The 19882-nt window shown below is 43.5% G+C and overlaps 1 protein-coding gene across 9 annotated transcripts in view; it reads right to left on the bottom strand.

Annotated features, from left to right (window-relative positions):
- Window positions 1-19882, bottom strand: part of GRIN2B (glutamate ionotropic receptor NMDA type subunit 2B) — a 543572-nt gene that overhangs the window by 456493 nt on the left and 67197 nt on the right. For all 9 annotated transcript variants that reach the window (XR_013364272.1, XR_013364270.1, XR_013364277.1 and 6 more), the window contains 2 exons: window positions 8919-9122; window positions 4564-5001 (listed from right to left, as the gene is read on the bottom strand). The gene's annotated coding sequence lies outside the window, so the exon portion shown is untranslated. The remainder of the gene's footprint in view (window positions 1-4563; window positions 5002-8918; window positions 9123-19882) is intronic.

The raw sequence follows: 19882 nt of genomic DNA, 5'->3' as shown, positions 1-19882 counted from the left end.
AAAAAGTTTGAGAAACCTCTGCTATAGACAGTTGACATCCACAGATCAGCTCCACATCTGATTCAGTGGTGTGGCGCACAAAGCGTTGCCACCAAGCCGCTGCATAACCTAAGCCAATCACCTAATGTCCCTGGATTTCTGTTTCTTCACCTATTTAATAGGAAGGTCAGAGTAAATTCATTCTAAACTGTCACAGGCTCTGATCTTCTTGATCTCATCTAATATCAAAGCTTCAAATGGTTCCTATACCCACCAGAACAAAGAGCAAATAGCATTACTTGCTAGTTACTATTTCATTTCCTCTCTCTACTTACCTAATATTTTTTCCAAGTATCTGTTACGTGCCGGGCACTATGTTAAGAACAAATGATTCCAAGATAAATAAATATCCCTCCCTGTCCTCAAGGAGCTCACAAACTTCTAAGGGAAACAGAATATAAAGAAAATTAGGAGAAAGTATGGTAATAATCATGAACAAGCACTCGTGATGCACAGAAGGCAGAGAGCAGCCATTCTGCTTGGGGCAGTCACGGAGGATTTCAACAAAGGGCCAACATATGCACCAGGTCCCTTCTCTGCCAACCTCAGCTGTGAGCACTAAAAGTGAAAAGACAAAAATAAGGTAGTCAGAAAACATCCATCAACCAAACACAGGTTCCTGAACACACCTCTCTGGATTCACAAAACTCCAAGAGTGCATCCACACAATGGATTTTGTGACACGGCCACAGATATGCCATTAACAGTCGCAGGTGCACCCCAGAAACCGACCCACTCTGAGTTGCACCTAGTCCTTCATCCCGACTACATTCGGTTCTTCTAGCTTTGGCATCACTCTGAAAGATAATATCAATTCAACCACTAATCTACTCTCCCTAGAGGCTTCTTCTGTGGTTTCAAAGAGGGGATGCACTTTAATAAATGTGAACAATTCATTAGGCCAGTAACTCTTTTTGATCTATATTTATTTATAGGGACGTCACTAGTAACCGATTGCATGCACGGTAGCAGAAACTGAAAATGTAATTTAATGAAAAGAAGAAATTTCTAGAATTTCTAAGGAGGCTGGAGAATGGCAGTGGGGAAAAGGGACCTAATTTTCCAGCGTATCCACTCCTGACTTCAACGGGTGACACAAGATGAGTGGTTTTGTTAGCCCTAGTCTTCCTTATTAAGGAAAAGAGGCTATTGCTCAGAACAACAGTTTGCCAACCTTCAGAATGGGGAGTTCCGCTCTGGCTTCTTTCCTGTCCCTTTTATAGGCTGATTTTTTGCTATGGTTTCCTCACATACAACCTGTCCTTTCTCTGCTATGTTTCATTCCTACTTCATAAATATTTATGACATTTTTGCTTTAACCTATTAGCAGTGGGTGGACATGTCACCTTCATCTTCGTATTGTTGAACAAGAAAATAGGGGGAGAAATCCCTGCATCCCCCTGCATCCCAGGTTCATCATGTTTATGGAAGAGACGGGAGATGTTTTACAAAGCGATGATGATGTGGTCAAGGGCTGATTCAGCTCAGTCCCATGTCTCCCTGTCCAGTGCCACTCATCCCCCCAACAAATGTCAGTCCATGTGTCCGCCTCACAGGTGCCCACTGCCCCTCTTCACACAAGCCTGATGCATGTACATGAAGGTCAAAGAAGATGGTCAAGGTTCTGAGGCCATCCTCCTGGAAGTGAAGAGGAAGACAAAATCAAGCCACCTGCCATTCACACCTTCACCAGAGGGAGTCGCTCTTCGCACTCAACCTAAAAAAAAAAACCCTTGAAGTGCAAAGTAGTGACCAGACAGATGTGTTGGCCCTTCTCCTTTCCCTTAATTTTGTTACTTCTTTTCTTTCTCTGCATCTATTCCTGCCAGAAACTACAAACACGCACTGGCAAAGCAAGGCCCTTCAGATAGACAGGTTTCCTAGGAATGGAACCAATGGGAGAAGAAATGAGACAATCGAGAGGCACACCCTGCTCCTCTCTTTGCATGTTAACAGGTATCCCTGGGTGGCCACATAGCTCTGGGTTCCCAGATCCGTCATGCTTTGCTACACCTGAAACACCCAGACATAGGAGGCAACCATGTTATTCTGCTTCCCTTCAAATCACCAATCTAAACTCTTTAACCCTGCTTGCCTGAGAAGTCTTTATTTCCCGTTATTTTTTTTTTCTTAATTGTACATCACAAAGGCTCCTCGACTGAAATTAAATTTGCTCTTCCTCCCACCAGCAGCCACATTTCTTCCTCAGGTAACCCACACTGCAAGGGGGGTGGCAGAAGGAGAGAAGACAAAATAGAACCCAGTCAGCTCTCTGTGCCATGAGGGGGAAAAAAGAGAGAGAGAGATAACAGCGGCCCAGAGACAGCCCAGAACACCACTGAGTCACGGTCTCGCTGAGACTGCTTGGGAGGACGGAACACACCTGCTTCATCAAGTCTCCAAAAGAGCTCTGGATGTGGTAAAGGTACAGACCACCTGTGGTGATGCCACCTTGATCCTAATAAGCCACCACCAGTTGGAATGCCTCCCCTTCTTTTTGTAGCTTTCCCACCACCCGGTCCTCCTCTTCCTCAGCACCCTCCCCTTTCAACCTCTTTTCCTTTGTCTAGTTTTAGGGCCAACTAATGATGGCCTAGAACCTGGATTAATCCCATTAGAATTCTAGGAGAATGTGGCTGAGACTCTGTCAAAAGGCCTGCTGTCAACCTAGTCAACCAACCAACATGACGAAGGAGCTAGTCACTGTAGAGCACAGTGGCAGGCACCAAGAATGAAAAAAGGGGCATATGCCCTAAGGACACCCACCTCACCTTGCTCATCTGTACGTAGGAAATCACTGCACATGGAGTTGCTTTCCTCACCCATATCTCTGTTCTATTTTGAAGTAAAATTAAGAATACATCCTCCCACTTGAAGGAGTAGAAGCAGATGGAGAACCAGCTCAGGTGTCTGTAAGGTGAGCACACACCAGATAACCTCAGCTATTTGCAGACATGGTGAGAACATGGTTCAAAGTGGGATCCCCCCACTCTCTCATTCTGATGATACCATGGGTGCAGATTACCATTTAAACACTCAAAAGAATGAAACCAGAGGGAGGGGAGCAGTGAATGCGGATTATATCCATCCTTTCTGGACAATGAAAAACTGTCTTCTACTGTGATGTAGAGTGACAGGGGTCTTCTGCTACTTCTCCCACAACCCTTCAGTGTTCTGGATTGTTTCAAAGTATAGTTACTAAAAATGCCAGAAAAAAAGATTTGGGGAGAGAATGCTTTCAGAAAGACTACTGATGCCCATGATTCTGCTACATGATTTTGGAGATCTTTATCTCAACCTGATTTCTGCATTTGGGCACCTTCTGAGTTTGGGGGTGTACAGTCAGTGGACCAAGGAGAAGAGCACCAGCTCACCATCATGGCCCTCCAGCCTGTGGATGATCTGATTTCCTCAGGAGTTGTCTTGGATTGCATGAGTGACTAGCTGAAGAGTCATTAGCTAAGTCTTTTCCGTTTCTCCTGCTATTTCTCTCTTCAAGTACATAAAAATACTGCCTAGCCACATTTCACATACTGTAAAAACTGATGAGAGGGGGGGGAAATAGAGTATTAATTCTCTTTTGAAGGTACAAGACTACCACATGCAAACGGCACATCTCTTTGTTTAACACAAAGACTCACGTGTCGAATTCTGCACCCCTTCCACATGCACAGCATTTTAGAACTCTGCAAGATAGCCATTTTGCAAGAGTGTGGAAGTAACAGTTTGCTTGGAGGATGTGTGGGTATAAATAGATGTGTAGACAGAAGGAGAAATTTACAGCTCAAAAATAATAGCACAGGAAAAAAATATCAATTAAAAAGAGAAAATTGACAGAATTCCTTCTTTCCAAGCTTAAGATTTACGTCCCTTTAACCTGCAGCATCCTTCAATTCCAGGTGTTCCTGGACTAGCCCAGATAGCCAGATTCCCTACCTAGACCTGTCCCTCTGCAGTAGGCCTCCCGGGATCTCTGGGCCCCGTGTCAATGCTTTAGACAGCAAGTGGACTTCAGGGCAACAACCACAGTAATCACTATATTCATTTTCTAAAGGGCATCAAAAAAAAAAAAAAAAAAAAAGCCTAGGAAGGTAGAGCCAGAAGACAGAGAGGCATGGAAGTGGCAAGGGGAAAAAGCTAGCCTGAAAAAAAAAAAATTCTAGATTCCCATAAAAAAATAGAGCTTTAGAATAAACAGAAATAAAATGCTATCTAACTCAAAAATCACACAGGTCTCCCATGCATGTCTATATCCAAATACCCTTATGTCATCCAACATCTCCCATCCCTACATACATCCACCCCCACTGCTTCCCAAAAACCCAAAACCTGTTTGATGAGGAAGGGAAAGAAATAACATGGGAGATTTCCCCCTTTGTAATAAACCTTTTTCCCCAAAACAGCATTATTTTATTATCTTGTCACCTTTTCTTCCAAAAATTCCACTTGAGGGATCTGAAGAGAGAGATAAACAAGGAATCCCTACCCCCAGGTGAGATGAAAATAAAACAGAATTTGCCCTACCTTGGTTTGTAGAAGCCAAACCTCTAGACGGACAGATTAAGGGAGTGAGCATGTTGGGAATGTCCAGTCTCCTCTTCTCGCTGGCATATCCACATAAGAAAGACGAAGGATAAATGAAAGGAAGATAATTTAAAATCCAATTTAGCGTGAATTTTGTTCTAATCTTGTGTCTTGAAGAGATGCAAATTCAAAGAAAAAAGACTGAATTCAAAGGTAATTCAGGATATGGAGCGCGGCTCACAATGCAGAATCCAGAGTAATTATTCCATTTGCATGTGAGGTTAGTGGCTGGGCTATTTTTTTTTTTTTTTTTAATGATTCTTCTGGCAATTACGGTTTTTGATTTTTGGAGCTTTAGTGGAAGAGGCTCTGTGTAGAGAAGCTGGGGGCCGGCTCTGTCCCTCCGTGGAGCATGGTCATTCCCAAAGCGTCCCCTTCCTAAGGGGGAAAAAGAGGCGGTCAGGGTTTGATTCGAGTGTCCCCGGAGGATGAGAAAAATGCATTCCGAAAAAGATATCAATTCGTTTTAAGGAAAAGGGGGGAGGAAACCCCGCATTTCCCACAGAGTGCACACGAGAGGAATTGAAAACAGCTGGCACCGGTCTATAAATAATTCAGAAAAGGTCTGGCTATACCATTCCTGGGACGGGCACGGATGAGAGGTGGGAAAGCCAACCTGAATGGAAGCGGAGAGCGGGAGGGAGGGAGGGAGCAAAGGAGGGAAGTGGTAAGGAAGGAGGAAGGGGGGAGAAGCGGCACCACGGAGCAGCACACACTCACACGCACACGCAGAAACACAATCCCCACTTAACTCGCCAGCGAGTGCGGCCCCCAGCCCCATCTGCATTGCTGCTGACACGTCTGTCTCGCTCTCCCCATCGCCTCCAGCGGCAGCGCCTCCTCCCACCCCGGGCTGGTGCTCAGTGGGTTCTGATTGTGCACCGGGTGCACACTGGGCATTTCTTGGAAGGGGCACACTGACACGCGCGCGCACACACGCCCCCGCCGCGCACGCGCCCCCGCGCGCGCACTCACACTCACCCCCGCGCACACTCACCCCCGCGCACACTCACGCCGCCGCCGCGCTGATGTGCAGCGCACGGGGCTTCACCTGCAACGTGTCGATTGGACGGATGCTCGCGGCGCGTGGCTCCGGCCCGGGGCACCGACGCCCAACCTCTCGGCTCGGTAAGGGGATTCACAGCGCCCGCCCCCCGCCTCCCCAAAAACAGACCAGAGAGAGCCCTACCCCTTCACCCTAAAAATAAAATCTTAAAAAAAAAAAAAAAAAAAAAAAAGCCACGTCCAAATTAGCAAGTGCCGGGTTCTGCCGGATTTCAGCGCTTCACCGCACCCCAGGTTAGTTAACGGTTCCAGGGCTTCGACCCTTTATCTTCCTGACCCCCACGCCCCGGCCCTGAGACGTGAGCCTCCAAGGGAGTATCCACGTACCGACTCCGCGCGCTCGGCCGTGGTGCAGCAGCTCGGGGAGGGGAGGGCTGGCGGGCGGCCGCGGGGTGAGGGGTTCCCTTCCCTGCAAAGCAGGATTGATCATCCGCGCCGGGGGTTCGAAGTTCACGACTCTTCGTGGCAAAGCCACACAAAATGCATTCGGACGCCCGCACTTCTGGATTGTGGTCATCAAAAAAAAAAAAAAAAAAAAAAAAAAAAATCACCCTGAACGAACACTTTCGATAAGAGCAAAAGCCCCGAGATTTCCTAGAGGTGAAGAAGCCGAAGGAAGTGGCTTTTGAAAAGGGGTGGTGGTGTGGCGGGGAGGGGGGGCGGGGAGGGGGCACCTTCCTTCCTCAAAAAAAAAAAAAAAAAAAAAAAAAGGTGGGGGGTGGAGAGGCAGGATCCCAGATTCCAGCTGGTGGTGATCGGAGCCGGGGGAGGGGACGCGGGCGGGGGCCCGCCGTGCAAGTCGACCGCGCGGCAGCGGGAGAGGAAGACGAGGAGGGGGAGGAGGGGGAGAGAGAGTAAGAAAACGGGTATTAATCACCGGGGACGGGGGCGGGGCGGGGGCGGGGCGGGGCATCACAGGTTGCCCGGTCTGGATTTGGGTCCCACACCCCGAAGCGTGCCCCCCCTTACACACACACACCCCTACCTCTCACACACCGGCTCCGGGGGGGAGCAGCCCACGAAGCTGGGGAAGATGCTTCTGCTCCCCGCGTGTGTGCGCGCGGCTGTGCGCGCGTGTGTGTGCGCGTGTCCTTTCTCCACACCCCCCACCCCACCCCACCCCCAAACCCCGTCGCCCCCTCACTCCTATTGCGGAGACTCCGGCGGAGGCAGCTTCCCACGTCACGTGGCGGGGGGAGTGGGGTAGGAAGGGGGGAAAGGCTCGAGCCGAGCCCGTGGCGCCTCCTGCCGGCCGCAGTGGGGCACGGCAGCGAGGCGGGCGGCGGAGGGGTGCGGGGGGCGAGGCCGGGCCCCGGGGCGGCCGCGCTCCGCTGCAGAACGCGCCTCCGCCGCCGACTGGCGCCCCCCGAGTCCGCCCCGCCCCCCTCCCCCGAGTCCGCCCCGCCTCCGCCCCCCCGAGTCCGCCCCACCCGGAGTCGCCTTCCTGCCTTCAGGGAGCTTGAGCTCCAGCCCGAGCCCGCGAGGCCGGCGGGGAAACACCGGGAAACAGGGAAGGGCGCGTGTAATTAAGGCTGAACTGCGTGGTCCGCAGGGTGGGTGTTTGGCGGGTTTTGATTAAAGCAGATCCTGTTCCTGAAAGGCCTTGAGTAGAGACGATGATGAGACACGTCAATAATCCTTATGTGAAGCTACATTTCATGGCATTCACAAGCCCACCCTCTTGCAAAGCGCAGACATGCATTCGTTTCTCTCCCTCTTAAACTGTTTTCTGTTTTAACAGCACTTAGGGTGGCCGGGGTGGCTCAGTGGTTGAGCGCCTGCCTTTGGCTCAGGTTGTGATCCCGGGGTGCTGGGATCCAGCCCTGCCCCGCAGGGAGCCTGCTTCTCCCTCTGCCTGTGTCTCCGCCTCTCTCTGTGTGTCTCTCGTGAATAAATAAATGCAATCTTAAAAAATAATAATAGCACTTATCACCACCCGTAATATTATTTTTAATATTAATGTCATCGTGTATGCATCATTTTTATTCTGATCTGTTGTCTCTTCAAAGACCCGGAATATTCCAGTGGTGGAGCATTTTCATATGGGCTATAGCATGAGCTTCTCGCCAATGTTCCTGAGAAGCAGCCATCTAAACACACAGATAAGACACTCCCGTGTGAAGAAGTTACATTTCGTAATTTGGAGCTTTGATCTATGTAGACGACACCAGATGCGTATTGCAGTCCCATAGACCAGACAGTAGTCATAATATATCTCAACTAATTCTTTCATGTTTCCTAGCTTTCGTTAGACTTAATCATTGCATCTAAGATTTTTAAAGGCACACACAGACGCATAAACATCATATGGAAACACAAATGCTGAAATTATTCTTTCTCAGTAATGGTATTGCTGTTTTTCTTTTTTTTTTTTTTTTTAAAATAAAGTGGGTTTTTTTTTGTTGTTGTTTTCATGAGAGACAGAAAGAGAGAGAGGTAAAGACATCGGTAGAAGGAGAGGCAGGCTCCCTGTGGGACTCGATCCCAGGACCTAGGAATCACGTCCTGAGCCAAGGTAGATGCTCAACCACCAAGCCACCCAGATACCCTGTATTGCTGTTTTTCTAAGACAGGATAGGGCTGATCTTCCACCTCTTTGGAGAACTGCAGAACCACTCCAGAGTGGCCTTGCCCCTTGATACACAACAGCCAACCCAAACCCCTCTATGTGCAGATTTCCAGTTAGAACATGGATTTCAGGAGCGGTGTAAGATGCAGAGCCAGGACCCCATGGGGCTCTCCTGAAACACTTCCTTGATTCTCCCAGGAATGCCATTACCTTGGGAGTAAGACCCAAACCTACTCAAGGATTGACCTTTGACCTACTTTAAAAAGCATCAGTGACAAAAAAGCAAAACAAAACAAAACAAAAAAATCCTTCAGAGCCCACCTTCCCCTTCCTATCCCAATCCCCTTCACCGAAATTGGTTCCTTCCCTATTTTCTGTCTTTCCCTTTCTGGACCCAGTAATTCCATTCCAGCCTATTCAGTTCTGCAAGCATACAGGGAAGAATGAATTCTCAGACTGCCTCTCCCTAATAAAGTCTACCCTCCTCTTCAATTTCTAGCTCAAGTCCCACCTCATCTGAGGATGTTTTCAGTCAACCAAGCCTGAGTTTGATTTCTATAACAACTGCAAGAGGTTTTAAATGAGGTATGGCACCTCACCACCATCTCCCCGACTCCCATTGCATTTGGAAATGTGTAGAGGAATTTGTATGATCACTTACCAGATTACTAGGTGATGCTATTGACATGTGTGATGCAGGCACCAGAGACACTACACACACCAAATTGGTCATTTGGTCTTGCATTATGAAGAACTGGCCCCAAAGGAAAATGATATGTCCATAAGCTATTTATGTTGAACCGTATGAGACTACTGGTACTCAATCAGATGAAACTGCCAATCACATGAAATAACCACGATTGACCTATAATAAAAAGGCAATTCCATAAGGCTAAACTTAAAATTGTGTACTTCTGTATATCTCCTGTCTTTCTAATTACTTAACTACTTGAAGAGATAGATCAGCATCTGCATTATCCATATATTCCCCGCACTTTGACTGTTGGTTAGCAACCTCAGGAGTTCCCCTGGCAAAATTCTAAAATTGGTCCCTGTACACAGAGAGCAAGGAATGGCTGACAAAAGAGACCGACCACTCCAGATTGGTAGGTGGCAGTTTTAATAAGCAACACAACTTAACCGACGAGGCTTGCCTCGAGCAGCCGCAAGTGGATCTCAATACCTGCCCACAAGAATCTTAAGAGTTTATATAGAGGCCTTAATGGGGTTCAGTCATGTATACAGTCCAGATGGTCTCCACCCATTCATATCTCAAAGCTGTGTCCTTGAAGTGGCTCCTAGAGTGAGAACAATGGGTAGAATGTACATTCCAAGGACAGGGCAGGGAGTAAGAAGCTTCCGATTGCCCAGATCCAGCCTGTGGGTCAACTGGCAATCACCTCCTCTCAGTGACCTCCTGTAACTGTGGCACATTTTCAGACATGCAGTGGGGCCTCAATAAATATTAGTTTTGGGGTGTTTTTTATGACTATTAGAAACCACATTCCCAAGCAGTCTTGCTGACTCTGGAAGAGCTAATTCCAGGAAACATGCAGCTTGTGAGTGGAAGGTGGAATTTTTTTTCCATTGTCCATTGTCCATTCAATGAGAGAAGACCTCTCTCCGTCTTTCTCAGAGTCCCTGTCACTCACTTGCACTTCTCATGATGGACCTTTGCCTCCAAGGAATACAAGCCTTTCAATAAAACTGTTTTCAAGGATCACCCAGATTCATTTAAATTTGAAACACTATTTCTCAACATTGCAAATATGCATTTCCTAACTCCTAGTTAGGAAGCACAAAAAGCAATGTTCTAAAAAGACAAGATGTCGGATTATATTTCATGGCATCGTTTATTGAAGGAAAAGCTCTTGCCTGAGGCTGCTAATCACACTGGTGGAGGTACTCGGCCAGCTTTCGTGACCAGAAGAGAGAATCCCAAGATATGGGATTGCTCTTGTCCATGGCCCAATCAGCAGATGCAAAGCCCATGCCTCACCCAGAAAAAAAAAAAAAAAAAAGAAGAAAGAAAAAAAGCAGAAGGAGAGGGAAGTATATTTATCTCACAATATCTTTCATATCAAGCACTTGTACCACAGGGTAGGGCTTGAAGTTTGCAATTTGGGGTTCCTCTTTAAAGAAAAGAGTAGAATATTTTTTAAAGATTTTATTTATTTATTCATGAGAGACACACAGAGAAGCACAGAGACATAGGCAGAGGGAGAAGCAGGCTCCCTGTGGGGAGCCCAATGCAGGACTCGATTCCAGGACCCCAGGATCACGCCCTGAGCCAAAGGCAGATGCTCAACCGCTGAGCCACCCAGATGTCCCAAGAATAGAAATTTTTATGTGAAAGTGAATATTTACCTAAAATGAGAAAACAAAAATTATTTCATTGCCAAAAGCCACAAAAATTTGTAATTAAATAATAATTTCATTTAGTTATTGCCTGAATGTTCTGTAATACTTGTTTTCTATATTGTTTTACTTCATACTCATTATGATCTATAATATCATTTCTATGGAAATAACAGAAAGAATCGACTCTAACCTTTACCATGGTGGCTCAAAAACTATTTTTCATTATTAATCATTTACAAAAAATTCTTATTGGCAGTAGTACAATTGTGGTTTTTAGAATTGCTGTCAAATTAAGGAAAACTTTCTTAAAATTCTTCTATATATAAGTTATAAAGTTTCAGGGATTTCAGGTTTTCTTATACACTGATTATTATTAAAAATCCCTTGAATTGATGACATTCATTAACCTGTTTGCAGTGTATTTGCAGTGTTTTCCGTTATCCTCATCAATGTTAGCATTTTGTCTTACACCAGCCAGAAATTTAAATCTTTTTCCAGTGTGTTCATTTGGTTTACTCCTGTTATATAACTGGATTATCAAACAATCCAGGAGCCTATTCATTATCCAAAATTTCTCTTTTCTTCTTAAAGAATTACAGTTTGGGTCTGATTTGAAAAAAAAAGTTCCAATTTCCTTTTTTTTTAAGATTATATTTATTTATTCATGAGGGACATACTGAGAGTGGCAGAGACATAGACAGAGGGAGAAACTTCAAGCCCTACCCTGTGGTACAAGTGCTTGATATGAAAGATATTGTGAAATAAATATACTTCCCTCTCCTCCTGCTTTTTTTTTCTTCCTTTTTTTTTTTTTTTTTTTTCTGGGCGAGGCATGGGCTTTGCATCTGCTGATTGGGCCATGGACAAGAGCAATCCCATCTCTTGGGATTCTCTCTTCTGGTCACGAAAGCTGGCCGAGTACCTCCACCAGTGTGATTAGTCCTCCAATGCAGGACTCAATCCCAGGACCCCAGGATTAGGACCTGAGCCAAAGGCAGACGCTCAACCACTGAGCCACCCAGGTGTCCCTGCAACTTGCTTCTTACTATCAGGTTGATTTCTATTGATGTCAATGCTAATCATTGTCTTTTTATATTTCATATGCATTAATTATTATGTGAATTTTCTCTTTGTTCTTCAATAAATAAATGTATATAATAAAAGAAAGAACTCTTCAAGTATGACGCAAACAGCAGTCTGTAATTTCTCACTTGTTTTATTAAAATATCCCAAAATGTCTTTCCAAATTGCAGGTAAAGTGGCATACTCAAGCTTTATCAACTCTTCGAAGAAACTTTTTAAAAACCTATGTTTGGGGGCAGCCCAGGTGGCTCAGGGGGTTAGCGCCACCTTCAGCCCAGGGTGGGATCGTGGAGACCCAGGGTCAAGTCCCATGTCAGGCTCCCTGCGTGAGCCTGCTTCTCCCTCTGCCTGTGTCTCTGCCTCTCATTCTCTCTCTCTCTCCCTCTCTCTCTCTCTCTCTCTGTCTGTGTCTCTCATGAATAAATAAATAAAATCTTTAAAAAAAAAAAAAAAACCTATGTTTGGATTTCCCTTCCCACGTTACAAAGCTTGAGCAGTTTTCCAAGGGGAAGCATTACACTTTGATTCTTTAAAGAAAATTCTAAGTTGTCCAATATTCTATTTGTCAGACAAATCTGAAAGGGGGAAAAAAGAATTACAAATACAAAAGCATTCTATCACTTCTGGGAAGCTGGAGGCAGCTTCTTTTCCAACTAGAATAAGGGGACGACCCACTGAGCACATGTTCTCTGAGATGCCCATGTGACAGTGATGGATGAGGAGGCACAAAGGGCGGATAGGGTTTACCTGGAAGCTTCTCCTTCATTGAGAAGATGGGCAATGGTTTAACCCTCTAGGAAACTGATTGCAAGCCGCATAAATATATCTCACTAAACCCAAATTAAATTATTTCCAACCCAATTTCCACTTAGCTTCATCTCAGACATGTTCACCACCACTCCAATGACAACCCAATGTGAGAAGAAATCAGACAGAGAAAGTTGGAGTGGAAAGAGACAGCAATCTTAAATGATTGCAATTAAAATATGCTACTTTCGCAAATTTTACTAAAACATTTGGACACATGATTAGGGCCTCTCCTACAGCCTTAGAAGAAAGGGCCCCAAGTGAGGGGCTGGGAATCTGAAGCTGCATTAGCTTCAAAGTCAGTCTGCCTCTGCTCGTTACCTCATGTAAAATAGGCTGCCTGGTTTCTAGAGAAAATATTCGAATTTTATCTTTGAAAAAATAATTTGTTAAAGGCTCAGTTGACAACATGCATATTAATGCCTTCTGCTGAATCTGATCCATCCCTTTTTGCTTGCAATTCCTGGAGTATACAAGAGACACACAGCATTCAATGTTAATACTCTCACAAGCATACTAAGGTACTGATGCTACCATCATTACTCTTTTAAAAGAATCTCTATTTTGTTCTTATCATAATGACATTATTTAAGCCAGGAAATTTTTTTTCAAAGGGATATAGTTAAACAACCTGCGTCCCCTCCCCTCTTGCCTGAAGACCTGCCTGTCCAACAATTGAAAAAGTCTTTGTTATCCACTGCATTTTACTGAGCCCGTTGTATACATTGGAACAATACACTTCTACGTGTTCACATTGTATACTTAGAGAAACATTTCTTTAATACGTCCCTAAATGGTCCCTTTTCTTTTCCAAAATATACAGTGGGGGTGGAAGGGAGGAGAGAGAGAAGACAGGAATAAGTAAGTCCAGAGAGAAGAATGAGTGAATCTAGAAAGTGGATGTAAGTTGTGACGTGATAGCAAGTTCTCTGTGATAAAGAGAAGAATTTGCGTGGTGTTATTTCTAGCATCACTCAACTCCTGCAAGAACACACCCTGAGTGGAAATAACCCCCAATTAAGCACAGTTAGAGTTGGCACTGCCTTATTGGGTTTTTTTCCTCCTCCAACATAGCAAGGATATGACAACACTTTTTCTGACCTACCTGTTGTTTTTTATTTTTTTGGATTTTTTAAAGATCCTTTAGAATCTTGATGTTATCTACCTGAAAAGGTTTTATTTTTCTTTTCTTTTTTCTCATCTAAATACTTTAGGGGGAAGAAATGGCCTCTAGTCTCACTATTATGATGTAGAGAAGATGCACTCCTGGTGTTTCACTATCAGACTAATCAAGCTTCTTGAGAAATGTGCCCCAATTTCCTTTACTACAGACAATATGGATGAGAGGCACCATCTCTATCTGAAGGCATTCTAAAATATCTTATTACTAGAGGCAGTCAGATAATGATGCAAATGATAAAACAAAATGGAGATAAATTTTCTTTCTCCTCTCACAGGTTCCTTTCTCTCTCATCACTTCCCTTCTCTGAATTTTCTTAGGGTTTTTCTTTGTAAGCCATGTACCCAGTCCCCCAGTGTTGTTTTTCCATCTTAGAATCTGCCTTGTTCTGTGTGGGCCTTTGTTCCTGAGCAGTCACTGTCATCATCCTCCAGGGAGATCCCACCTCTTCTCCATACCCCTTCAGAGTCCTTTAATCTTCCAGAGAAGCTTTTATTGATTGTGACTTCTACTCACTTCTTATGGTCCCTCTGCTCTCATCACCTGGTACCCTTCCCATTCACAGCCAAGGGATCTTTTTTTAAAAAAATTTATTTATTCATGAGAGACACAGAGAGGCAGAGACATAGGCAGAGGGAGAAGCAGGCTTCCTGCAGGGAGCCCCATGTGGGACTCCATCCCAGGACCCCAGGATCACGACCTGAGCCAAAGGCAGACTCTCAACTGCTGAGCCACCCAAGCATCCCTTCACAGCCAAGGGATCTTATGTAGAGCTCAGTTAAAGGAAATAAAGACAAAGCGTAGGAGATGTCCTGCCCTAAGTAAGGGAAAGCAGAGCCAGCAGGAGACGGGCAGGCTGTCATGAGAACACAGAGTCACAGAGGTGTTTGACAATCATGTGTGGAGACATTGTTCCACAAAATGAATATGAAATTGTGTGAATTAAACTGGATTCCAGTTTACAAACACACACACACACACAGCACACATGCACATGCACGCTAGCACTCTAAAAAAATTCTGAGGTGCCAATCTGAGGCAAGGGGTGGTTACTCCTCACACGTCCCAAATCTATACATCACCCTGAACAGTATATAAAGTAAGATCTACCTAGGCAGGAGTATGAACCATTTTGTTTACCATAATACTCCCAAAACCCAGCACCATGCCTGAACGAATAAATAAATAAATAACTTCTAAGCAGACCCCAAGAATAGAGTCAGTAAGTATTCGAAGAAGGATTTTCTCTATCTTTAAAGGAGCTGCATCACCATGACTCTGCTTGAACACTCAACCGGATCCCCGCTAGTGGAGTTTATTTCAAACTCCTTCTTCACACACTGGTTCCTTCAGAGTCTGGCCCCAACTTCCCTCTCCCTTGTGGCTCATCATCACATGCGCTCATTTTTCATTTCGTTTTTAAATTGAGATTTATTTTCTTTGTAGCTTTAGATTTTAGTTTTATCAAAGTTGTGTGAGCAAGGTGTAAAATAATAAGTTGTTCAACAGCAGTCCTCTAACCTCCAACCACCACCTCCCCTCCATAAAAGCCACCACTTCCAGCTTTCTCTTTAAGAAGAAGAAGAAGAAGGAGAAGGAGAAGGAGAAGGAGAAGGAGAATGAGAAGGAGAAGGAGAAGGAGAAGAAAGAAGGAGAAGAAGGAGAAGAAGAAGAAGAAGAAGGAGGAGGAGGAGGAGGAGAAGGAGGAGGAGAAGGAGAAGGAGGAGGAGAAAGGAAGAAGAAGAAGAAGAAGAAGAGGAAGAGGAAGAGGAAGGGGAAGGGGAAGGGGAAGGAGAAGAAGAAGACGGCTTCTTGCCCAGTGTGGAGCCCAGCACCGCATTTGAACTCAGGACCCTGACCTGAGATCAAGGGCCCAATGCTTAACCTATTGAGATATATAGGCATCCTTCAGAGATTTTCATTCAAATGCTGGCACTCACCCTTACTGCTCAAAATGACACCCTTATATTGCTACTCTTCATTGTCTATTGACATCCTACTATGGAAGATAAGAGTTTGTCTCTCATAAATAAAAGCAAAAACTAATGTACCACATATATGCACTTTTCCTTCCCTCATATCCTCCAATATGATAGATCATAATTACACTTAAATCAATATTCAGGGGATCCTTGGGTGGCTCACTGGTTTAGCGCCTGCCTTCCACCCAGGGCGTGATCCTGGAGTCCCGGAATCGAGTCCCATATAGGGCTCCTTGCATGGAGCCTGCTTCTCCCTCTGCCTCTGTCTCTTTCTCTCTCTGTGTGTCTCTTATGAATAAATAAATAAAATCTTAATAAAACGAAAAAATCTATATTCAGAGTCTACAGTTGTTCCATAAATGTCCCTTATTAGGTTTAGTTACCTTGTCTCTTAAGTCTCCTTTACTCTAGAATAGTTCCTCCATCTTATTTTGTCTTTCACGATATTGACATTTTTGGGGAGATTGGGCCAGTTATCTAATAGAATATTTCACAATCTGGAATTGTCTGATTCCTTTCTTCGTGAATAAATTAAGGATAAACATTTCTGGCAAGGTAACATTGGGAACTTCTCCAATGCATTAAATTATCAGGAGTCCCATTATTAGCGATGGCAAATTTGATCATTCATTTGGGGGTGCCTACCAGCTCTCCCAAATTGTAAAGGTGTATTTTCTCTTTGTAATTACTAAGTAATCCATTGGATGATAATTTGACACTGTACTCCCATGTTCCTGTTTCCTAATAACTTAAGGATAGAGTATTAAAAAGAAATCTTAAACTCTGAATAGGCTGTTTGCTATTGGTAAGTGGTGTTAGTGCAGGAATTATGGACAGAAATAAAATATTGTATATGTAAGCTCAGTTCACTAAAAGGACCTAAAAGCAATGACTTTCCAGTAACAATGAACACACTTGACATCCAGATCCTTGTTTCTAATTGCCATTCTCCAGGAAAAGGAACCAGGAATCCTCGGAGAAATAGCTGGTTCTGGGTGGAGTCAGGGAAAATACAAGGTGAGCCCAGAACATCTTGTTTGGCATGAAAGCAAGGAAGTGATCTAAAACTAATGAGGATATGTCAAAAGGACATATGATCCAGCTTAAAAGATCTCCCACTGGCCAAATTTGGGACTATTTTAGCGTGAAAAGGAATAATAATCGTATTGATTATGAGACATTAAATAAAAAAAGACTCCATTAGTCCGCCGGGACACTCGAAAGAAGTGGGTTGTGGTGAGAGGGAAGAAAGCTCTTCTTTACAAATATTCTAGTTAATAAATGCTAAAGAAATAATAGAGGATCACCATTTTACCATCTCCAATGTAACAAATGATCATCAGTGAATACTAATAAATGCTTTTTTGATGATGATTTTTGGCAAGCCACAATTATTCAATGTGCTTTTTCTCAACCTGTAAAAATTAGTATTGTTTTTATTTTATTTTTTAAAGATTTATTTATTTATGATAGACAAAGAGAGAGAGAGAGAGAGGCAGAGACACAGGCAGAGGGAGAAGCAGGCTCCATGCCGGGAGCCCGACGTGGGACTCGATCCCAGGACTCCATGATTGTGCTCTGGGCCAAAGGCAGGCGCTTAAACCGCTGAGCCACCCAGGGATCCCCAGTTTTGTTTTTAAAACTTCAAAATGTATATCCTCTAACATCTTACATACACTCCTTCCTCGGCATCCATGTTTATTACATTCCATAAACCTTTCCTAATTTCATTCTTTGCAAATTTTTTTCTTTAATCCATTGGCAGACTGCTGTGAGCACTGATTCATATATAATTTAGTGACTCTGTAGAGAAAAATCCTCTAGCCTCTGTTTAGGAGCAATACCTAAATTTCTTCCTTTTTGAACAAAAACACATGGTAAGTTTCTTTTTATGAAATGCTAAAACAAATCTAAGTTAGTTAGTCGGTTTGGTCCAGATTTTAAAATACTAATTCCAAAAAAATTAATAACTAAACACAAACTATGTGTAAATCAGGATGCTAAGCACTGTGGGAAAAACTAGAATAAGCAAAACACATCCCTGCCCCCCAAGAAACTTAAAGAAAGGAAAATAGTATGTAAGCAAAGAAATAATAAATGCAGAACTATTTAACCGTTATAATAGAGGTAGAAATAAGATGCTAAGACCCCAGAAATCAGATCCATTTGTCGCAATAAAGTGCAGAGGAGCGCGTTAGTGGTCCCCATTCTTCCTCTCTTCCTATAACCACACCCTTTGCATGTAACTACTATGCAATGTCCTCTCACTGACCTTGGGCTTGGCAATGAAACTTCCTTTAACAAACAGAATGAGGAAAAATTGATGAGAATGTCAATTCTTTATGTAGGTCTCAAGAAGCCTGCATATTTTTGGTTGAGCTCTCAAACCAACCTTTTACAGTTTGCCACTAGAGGAACATGTCTAGGCTAACGTGCTTGTCCTAATAAGAAAGAAGAGACAGGTAGAACAAAACTAGATACCCTGAATGAGCCCAGCCTACTTCAATCTTCAGCCAGCCATTAGATCTGTGAGAATAAGTGCTTGTTTTAAGCCACTGTTTTAGTGTTGTATATGGTGCAGCAATTTTATGGCAATAACTACCTGATATACAGAGGTACAAAGGAACTCTTGCACCTCAGAAGATGTGGTATGAGTTCTGAACTTAGAAGGAGTAGGCTATTTTTTAGATGCAATTGACATATAACATTATATTAATTTCAAGTGTATAACATGACTTGATATTTGTATATGTTGTAAAATGGTCACCACAGTAAGTCCAGTTGACACGCATCACCACGCATAATTATGATCTTTTTCTAGTGATAAGAACTTTTAAGATCTACTCTCTTAGCAACTTTCAAGGCTACAATACAGTATTATTAACTATAATCACCAAGTAACTAGACCATTCCATGCTGAACAAAAAGCAGGATATCAGAGGCATATTCAAGTAATAGGAAGTGATGGAATTCAGAGCCAACGAGGAATGTAGTAAAAATATGGAGGCAGTTTCTGGAGGCTCTTGAATTCCATATTAAAGAACCTTCACTTTTTTTTTATTTTATACTCTATGGTTCTGAGGAAGAGAGGAATTTGATCTGGCCTAGACTTTTGGAAAATAATATTAGCAACAATTTGGGCTAAATGCAATGGAGAAAAAGGAATCAAATTAAGAATGATTGATTCCCTGGTATGTACTGAGTACTTTACCTTAATTATCTCACATAATCTCTCAACAATCCTATGAAGTAGGATTATAGTAATTATAGGTATCCCTTTGTATAGATGAAGAAAAGACATTAATGATATTAAATAACTTTCCCCAAATCCCATAGCTAGCAAGAGGTAAAGCTGGGGTTCAAGGTCAGGTTGTATGACAAGAAGGTCAGGCTGTATCCTCTCTCTATTGTGATCATTCTGCTTCCTAAATTTTGGATGCAGGCAGACAAATTAGGAGGCTATTGCTATACTCTAGGCAGTGGTAATGAATTATGACAGTGACAATGAGAAAAGAGAAGTGGGGATATATTTTAAAGAAAGTATACAATTGTATTTATTTATTTATATTGCCAAAATAAAACCACCAGGATATAGCAACTGGCTGAATATGGCCAGTGACTGAGCATGAAAAGAAGATTCCACATTTTTGAACATGATTAGCTGAAGTGTTGTGATGCCACTAAGATAGGAGACAGAGGAAAAGCAGATTCGGTGGTAAGAAACCAGACGCTAGAGTTATCACTTTAGAAAGCTTTCTGACTAGTGATCATATTAATAATAACTCACTGAGCACTGTTCTTAGTGCTTTGCATTAAGCAATTCATCCATCCATACAACAACCCTATGAAGTAGGTGCTATCATTATCCTATATTATTGCTAAGAAACCTGAGGAAGTGAGATGTTCAAGAACTAGCAATGATGCTTGGATGGAAACACAGGCAATCAGGCTCTGAGGCCACACTCTAGACAACCACATTCTTGAATCAGTTAGTGACAGTTCCTTCCAACGTGCCAGACCCCAATCCCCAAGCACTGTTCATCAGGATAGTCAAGGTTATGGTGAAGTGAAGAGCCCTAAAACAGATGCTTGACACAAGAAAAGATTACTTCTCGCACTCTCAAAATCCTGCAGATTCAAGCCAACCTTCCAGGCATAGTTCTCCGTGTGTCGAGAAAACATTCCTTGTTGCCTCAATCTTAGGTCACTTCC

The sequence above is a fragment of the Canis aureus genome, chromosome 25 (assembly GCF_053574225.1).
Source record: "Canis aureus isolate CA01 chromosome 25, VMU_Caureus_v.1.0, whole genome shotgun sequence".
Taxonomy (NCBI): domain Eukaryota; kingdom Metazoa; phylum Chordata; class Mammalia; order Carnivora; family Canidae; genus Canis; species Canis aureus.
Note: the sequence above shows the minus strand (reverse complement) of the source record. Positions and strands in the feature narration are given on the sequence as shown.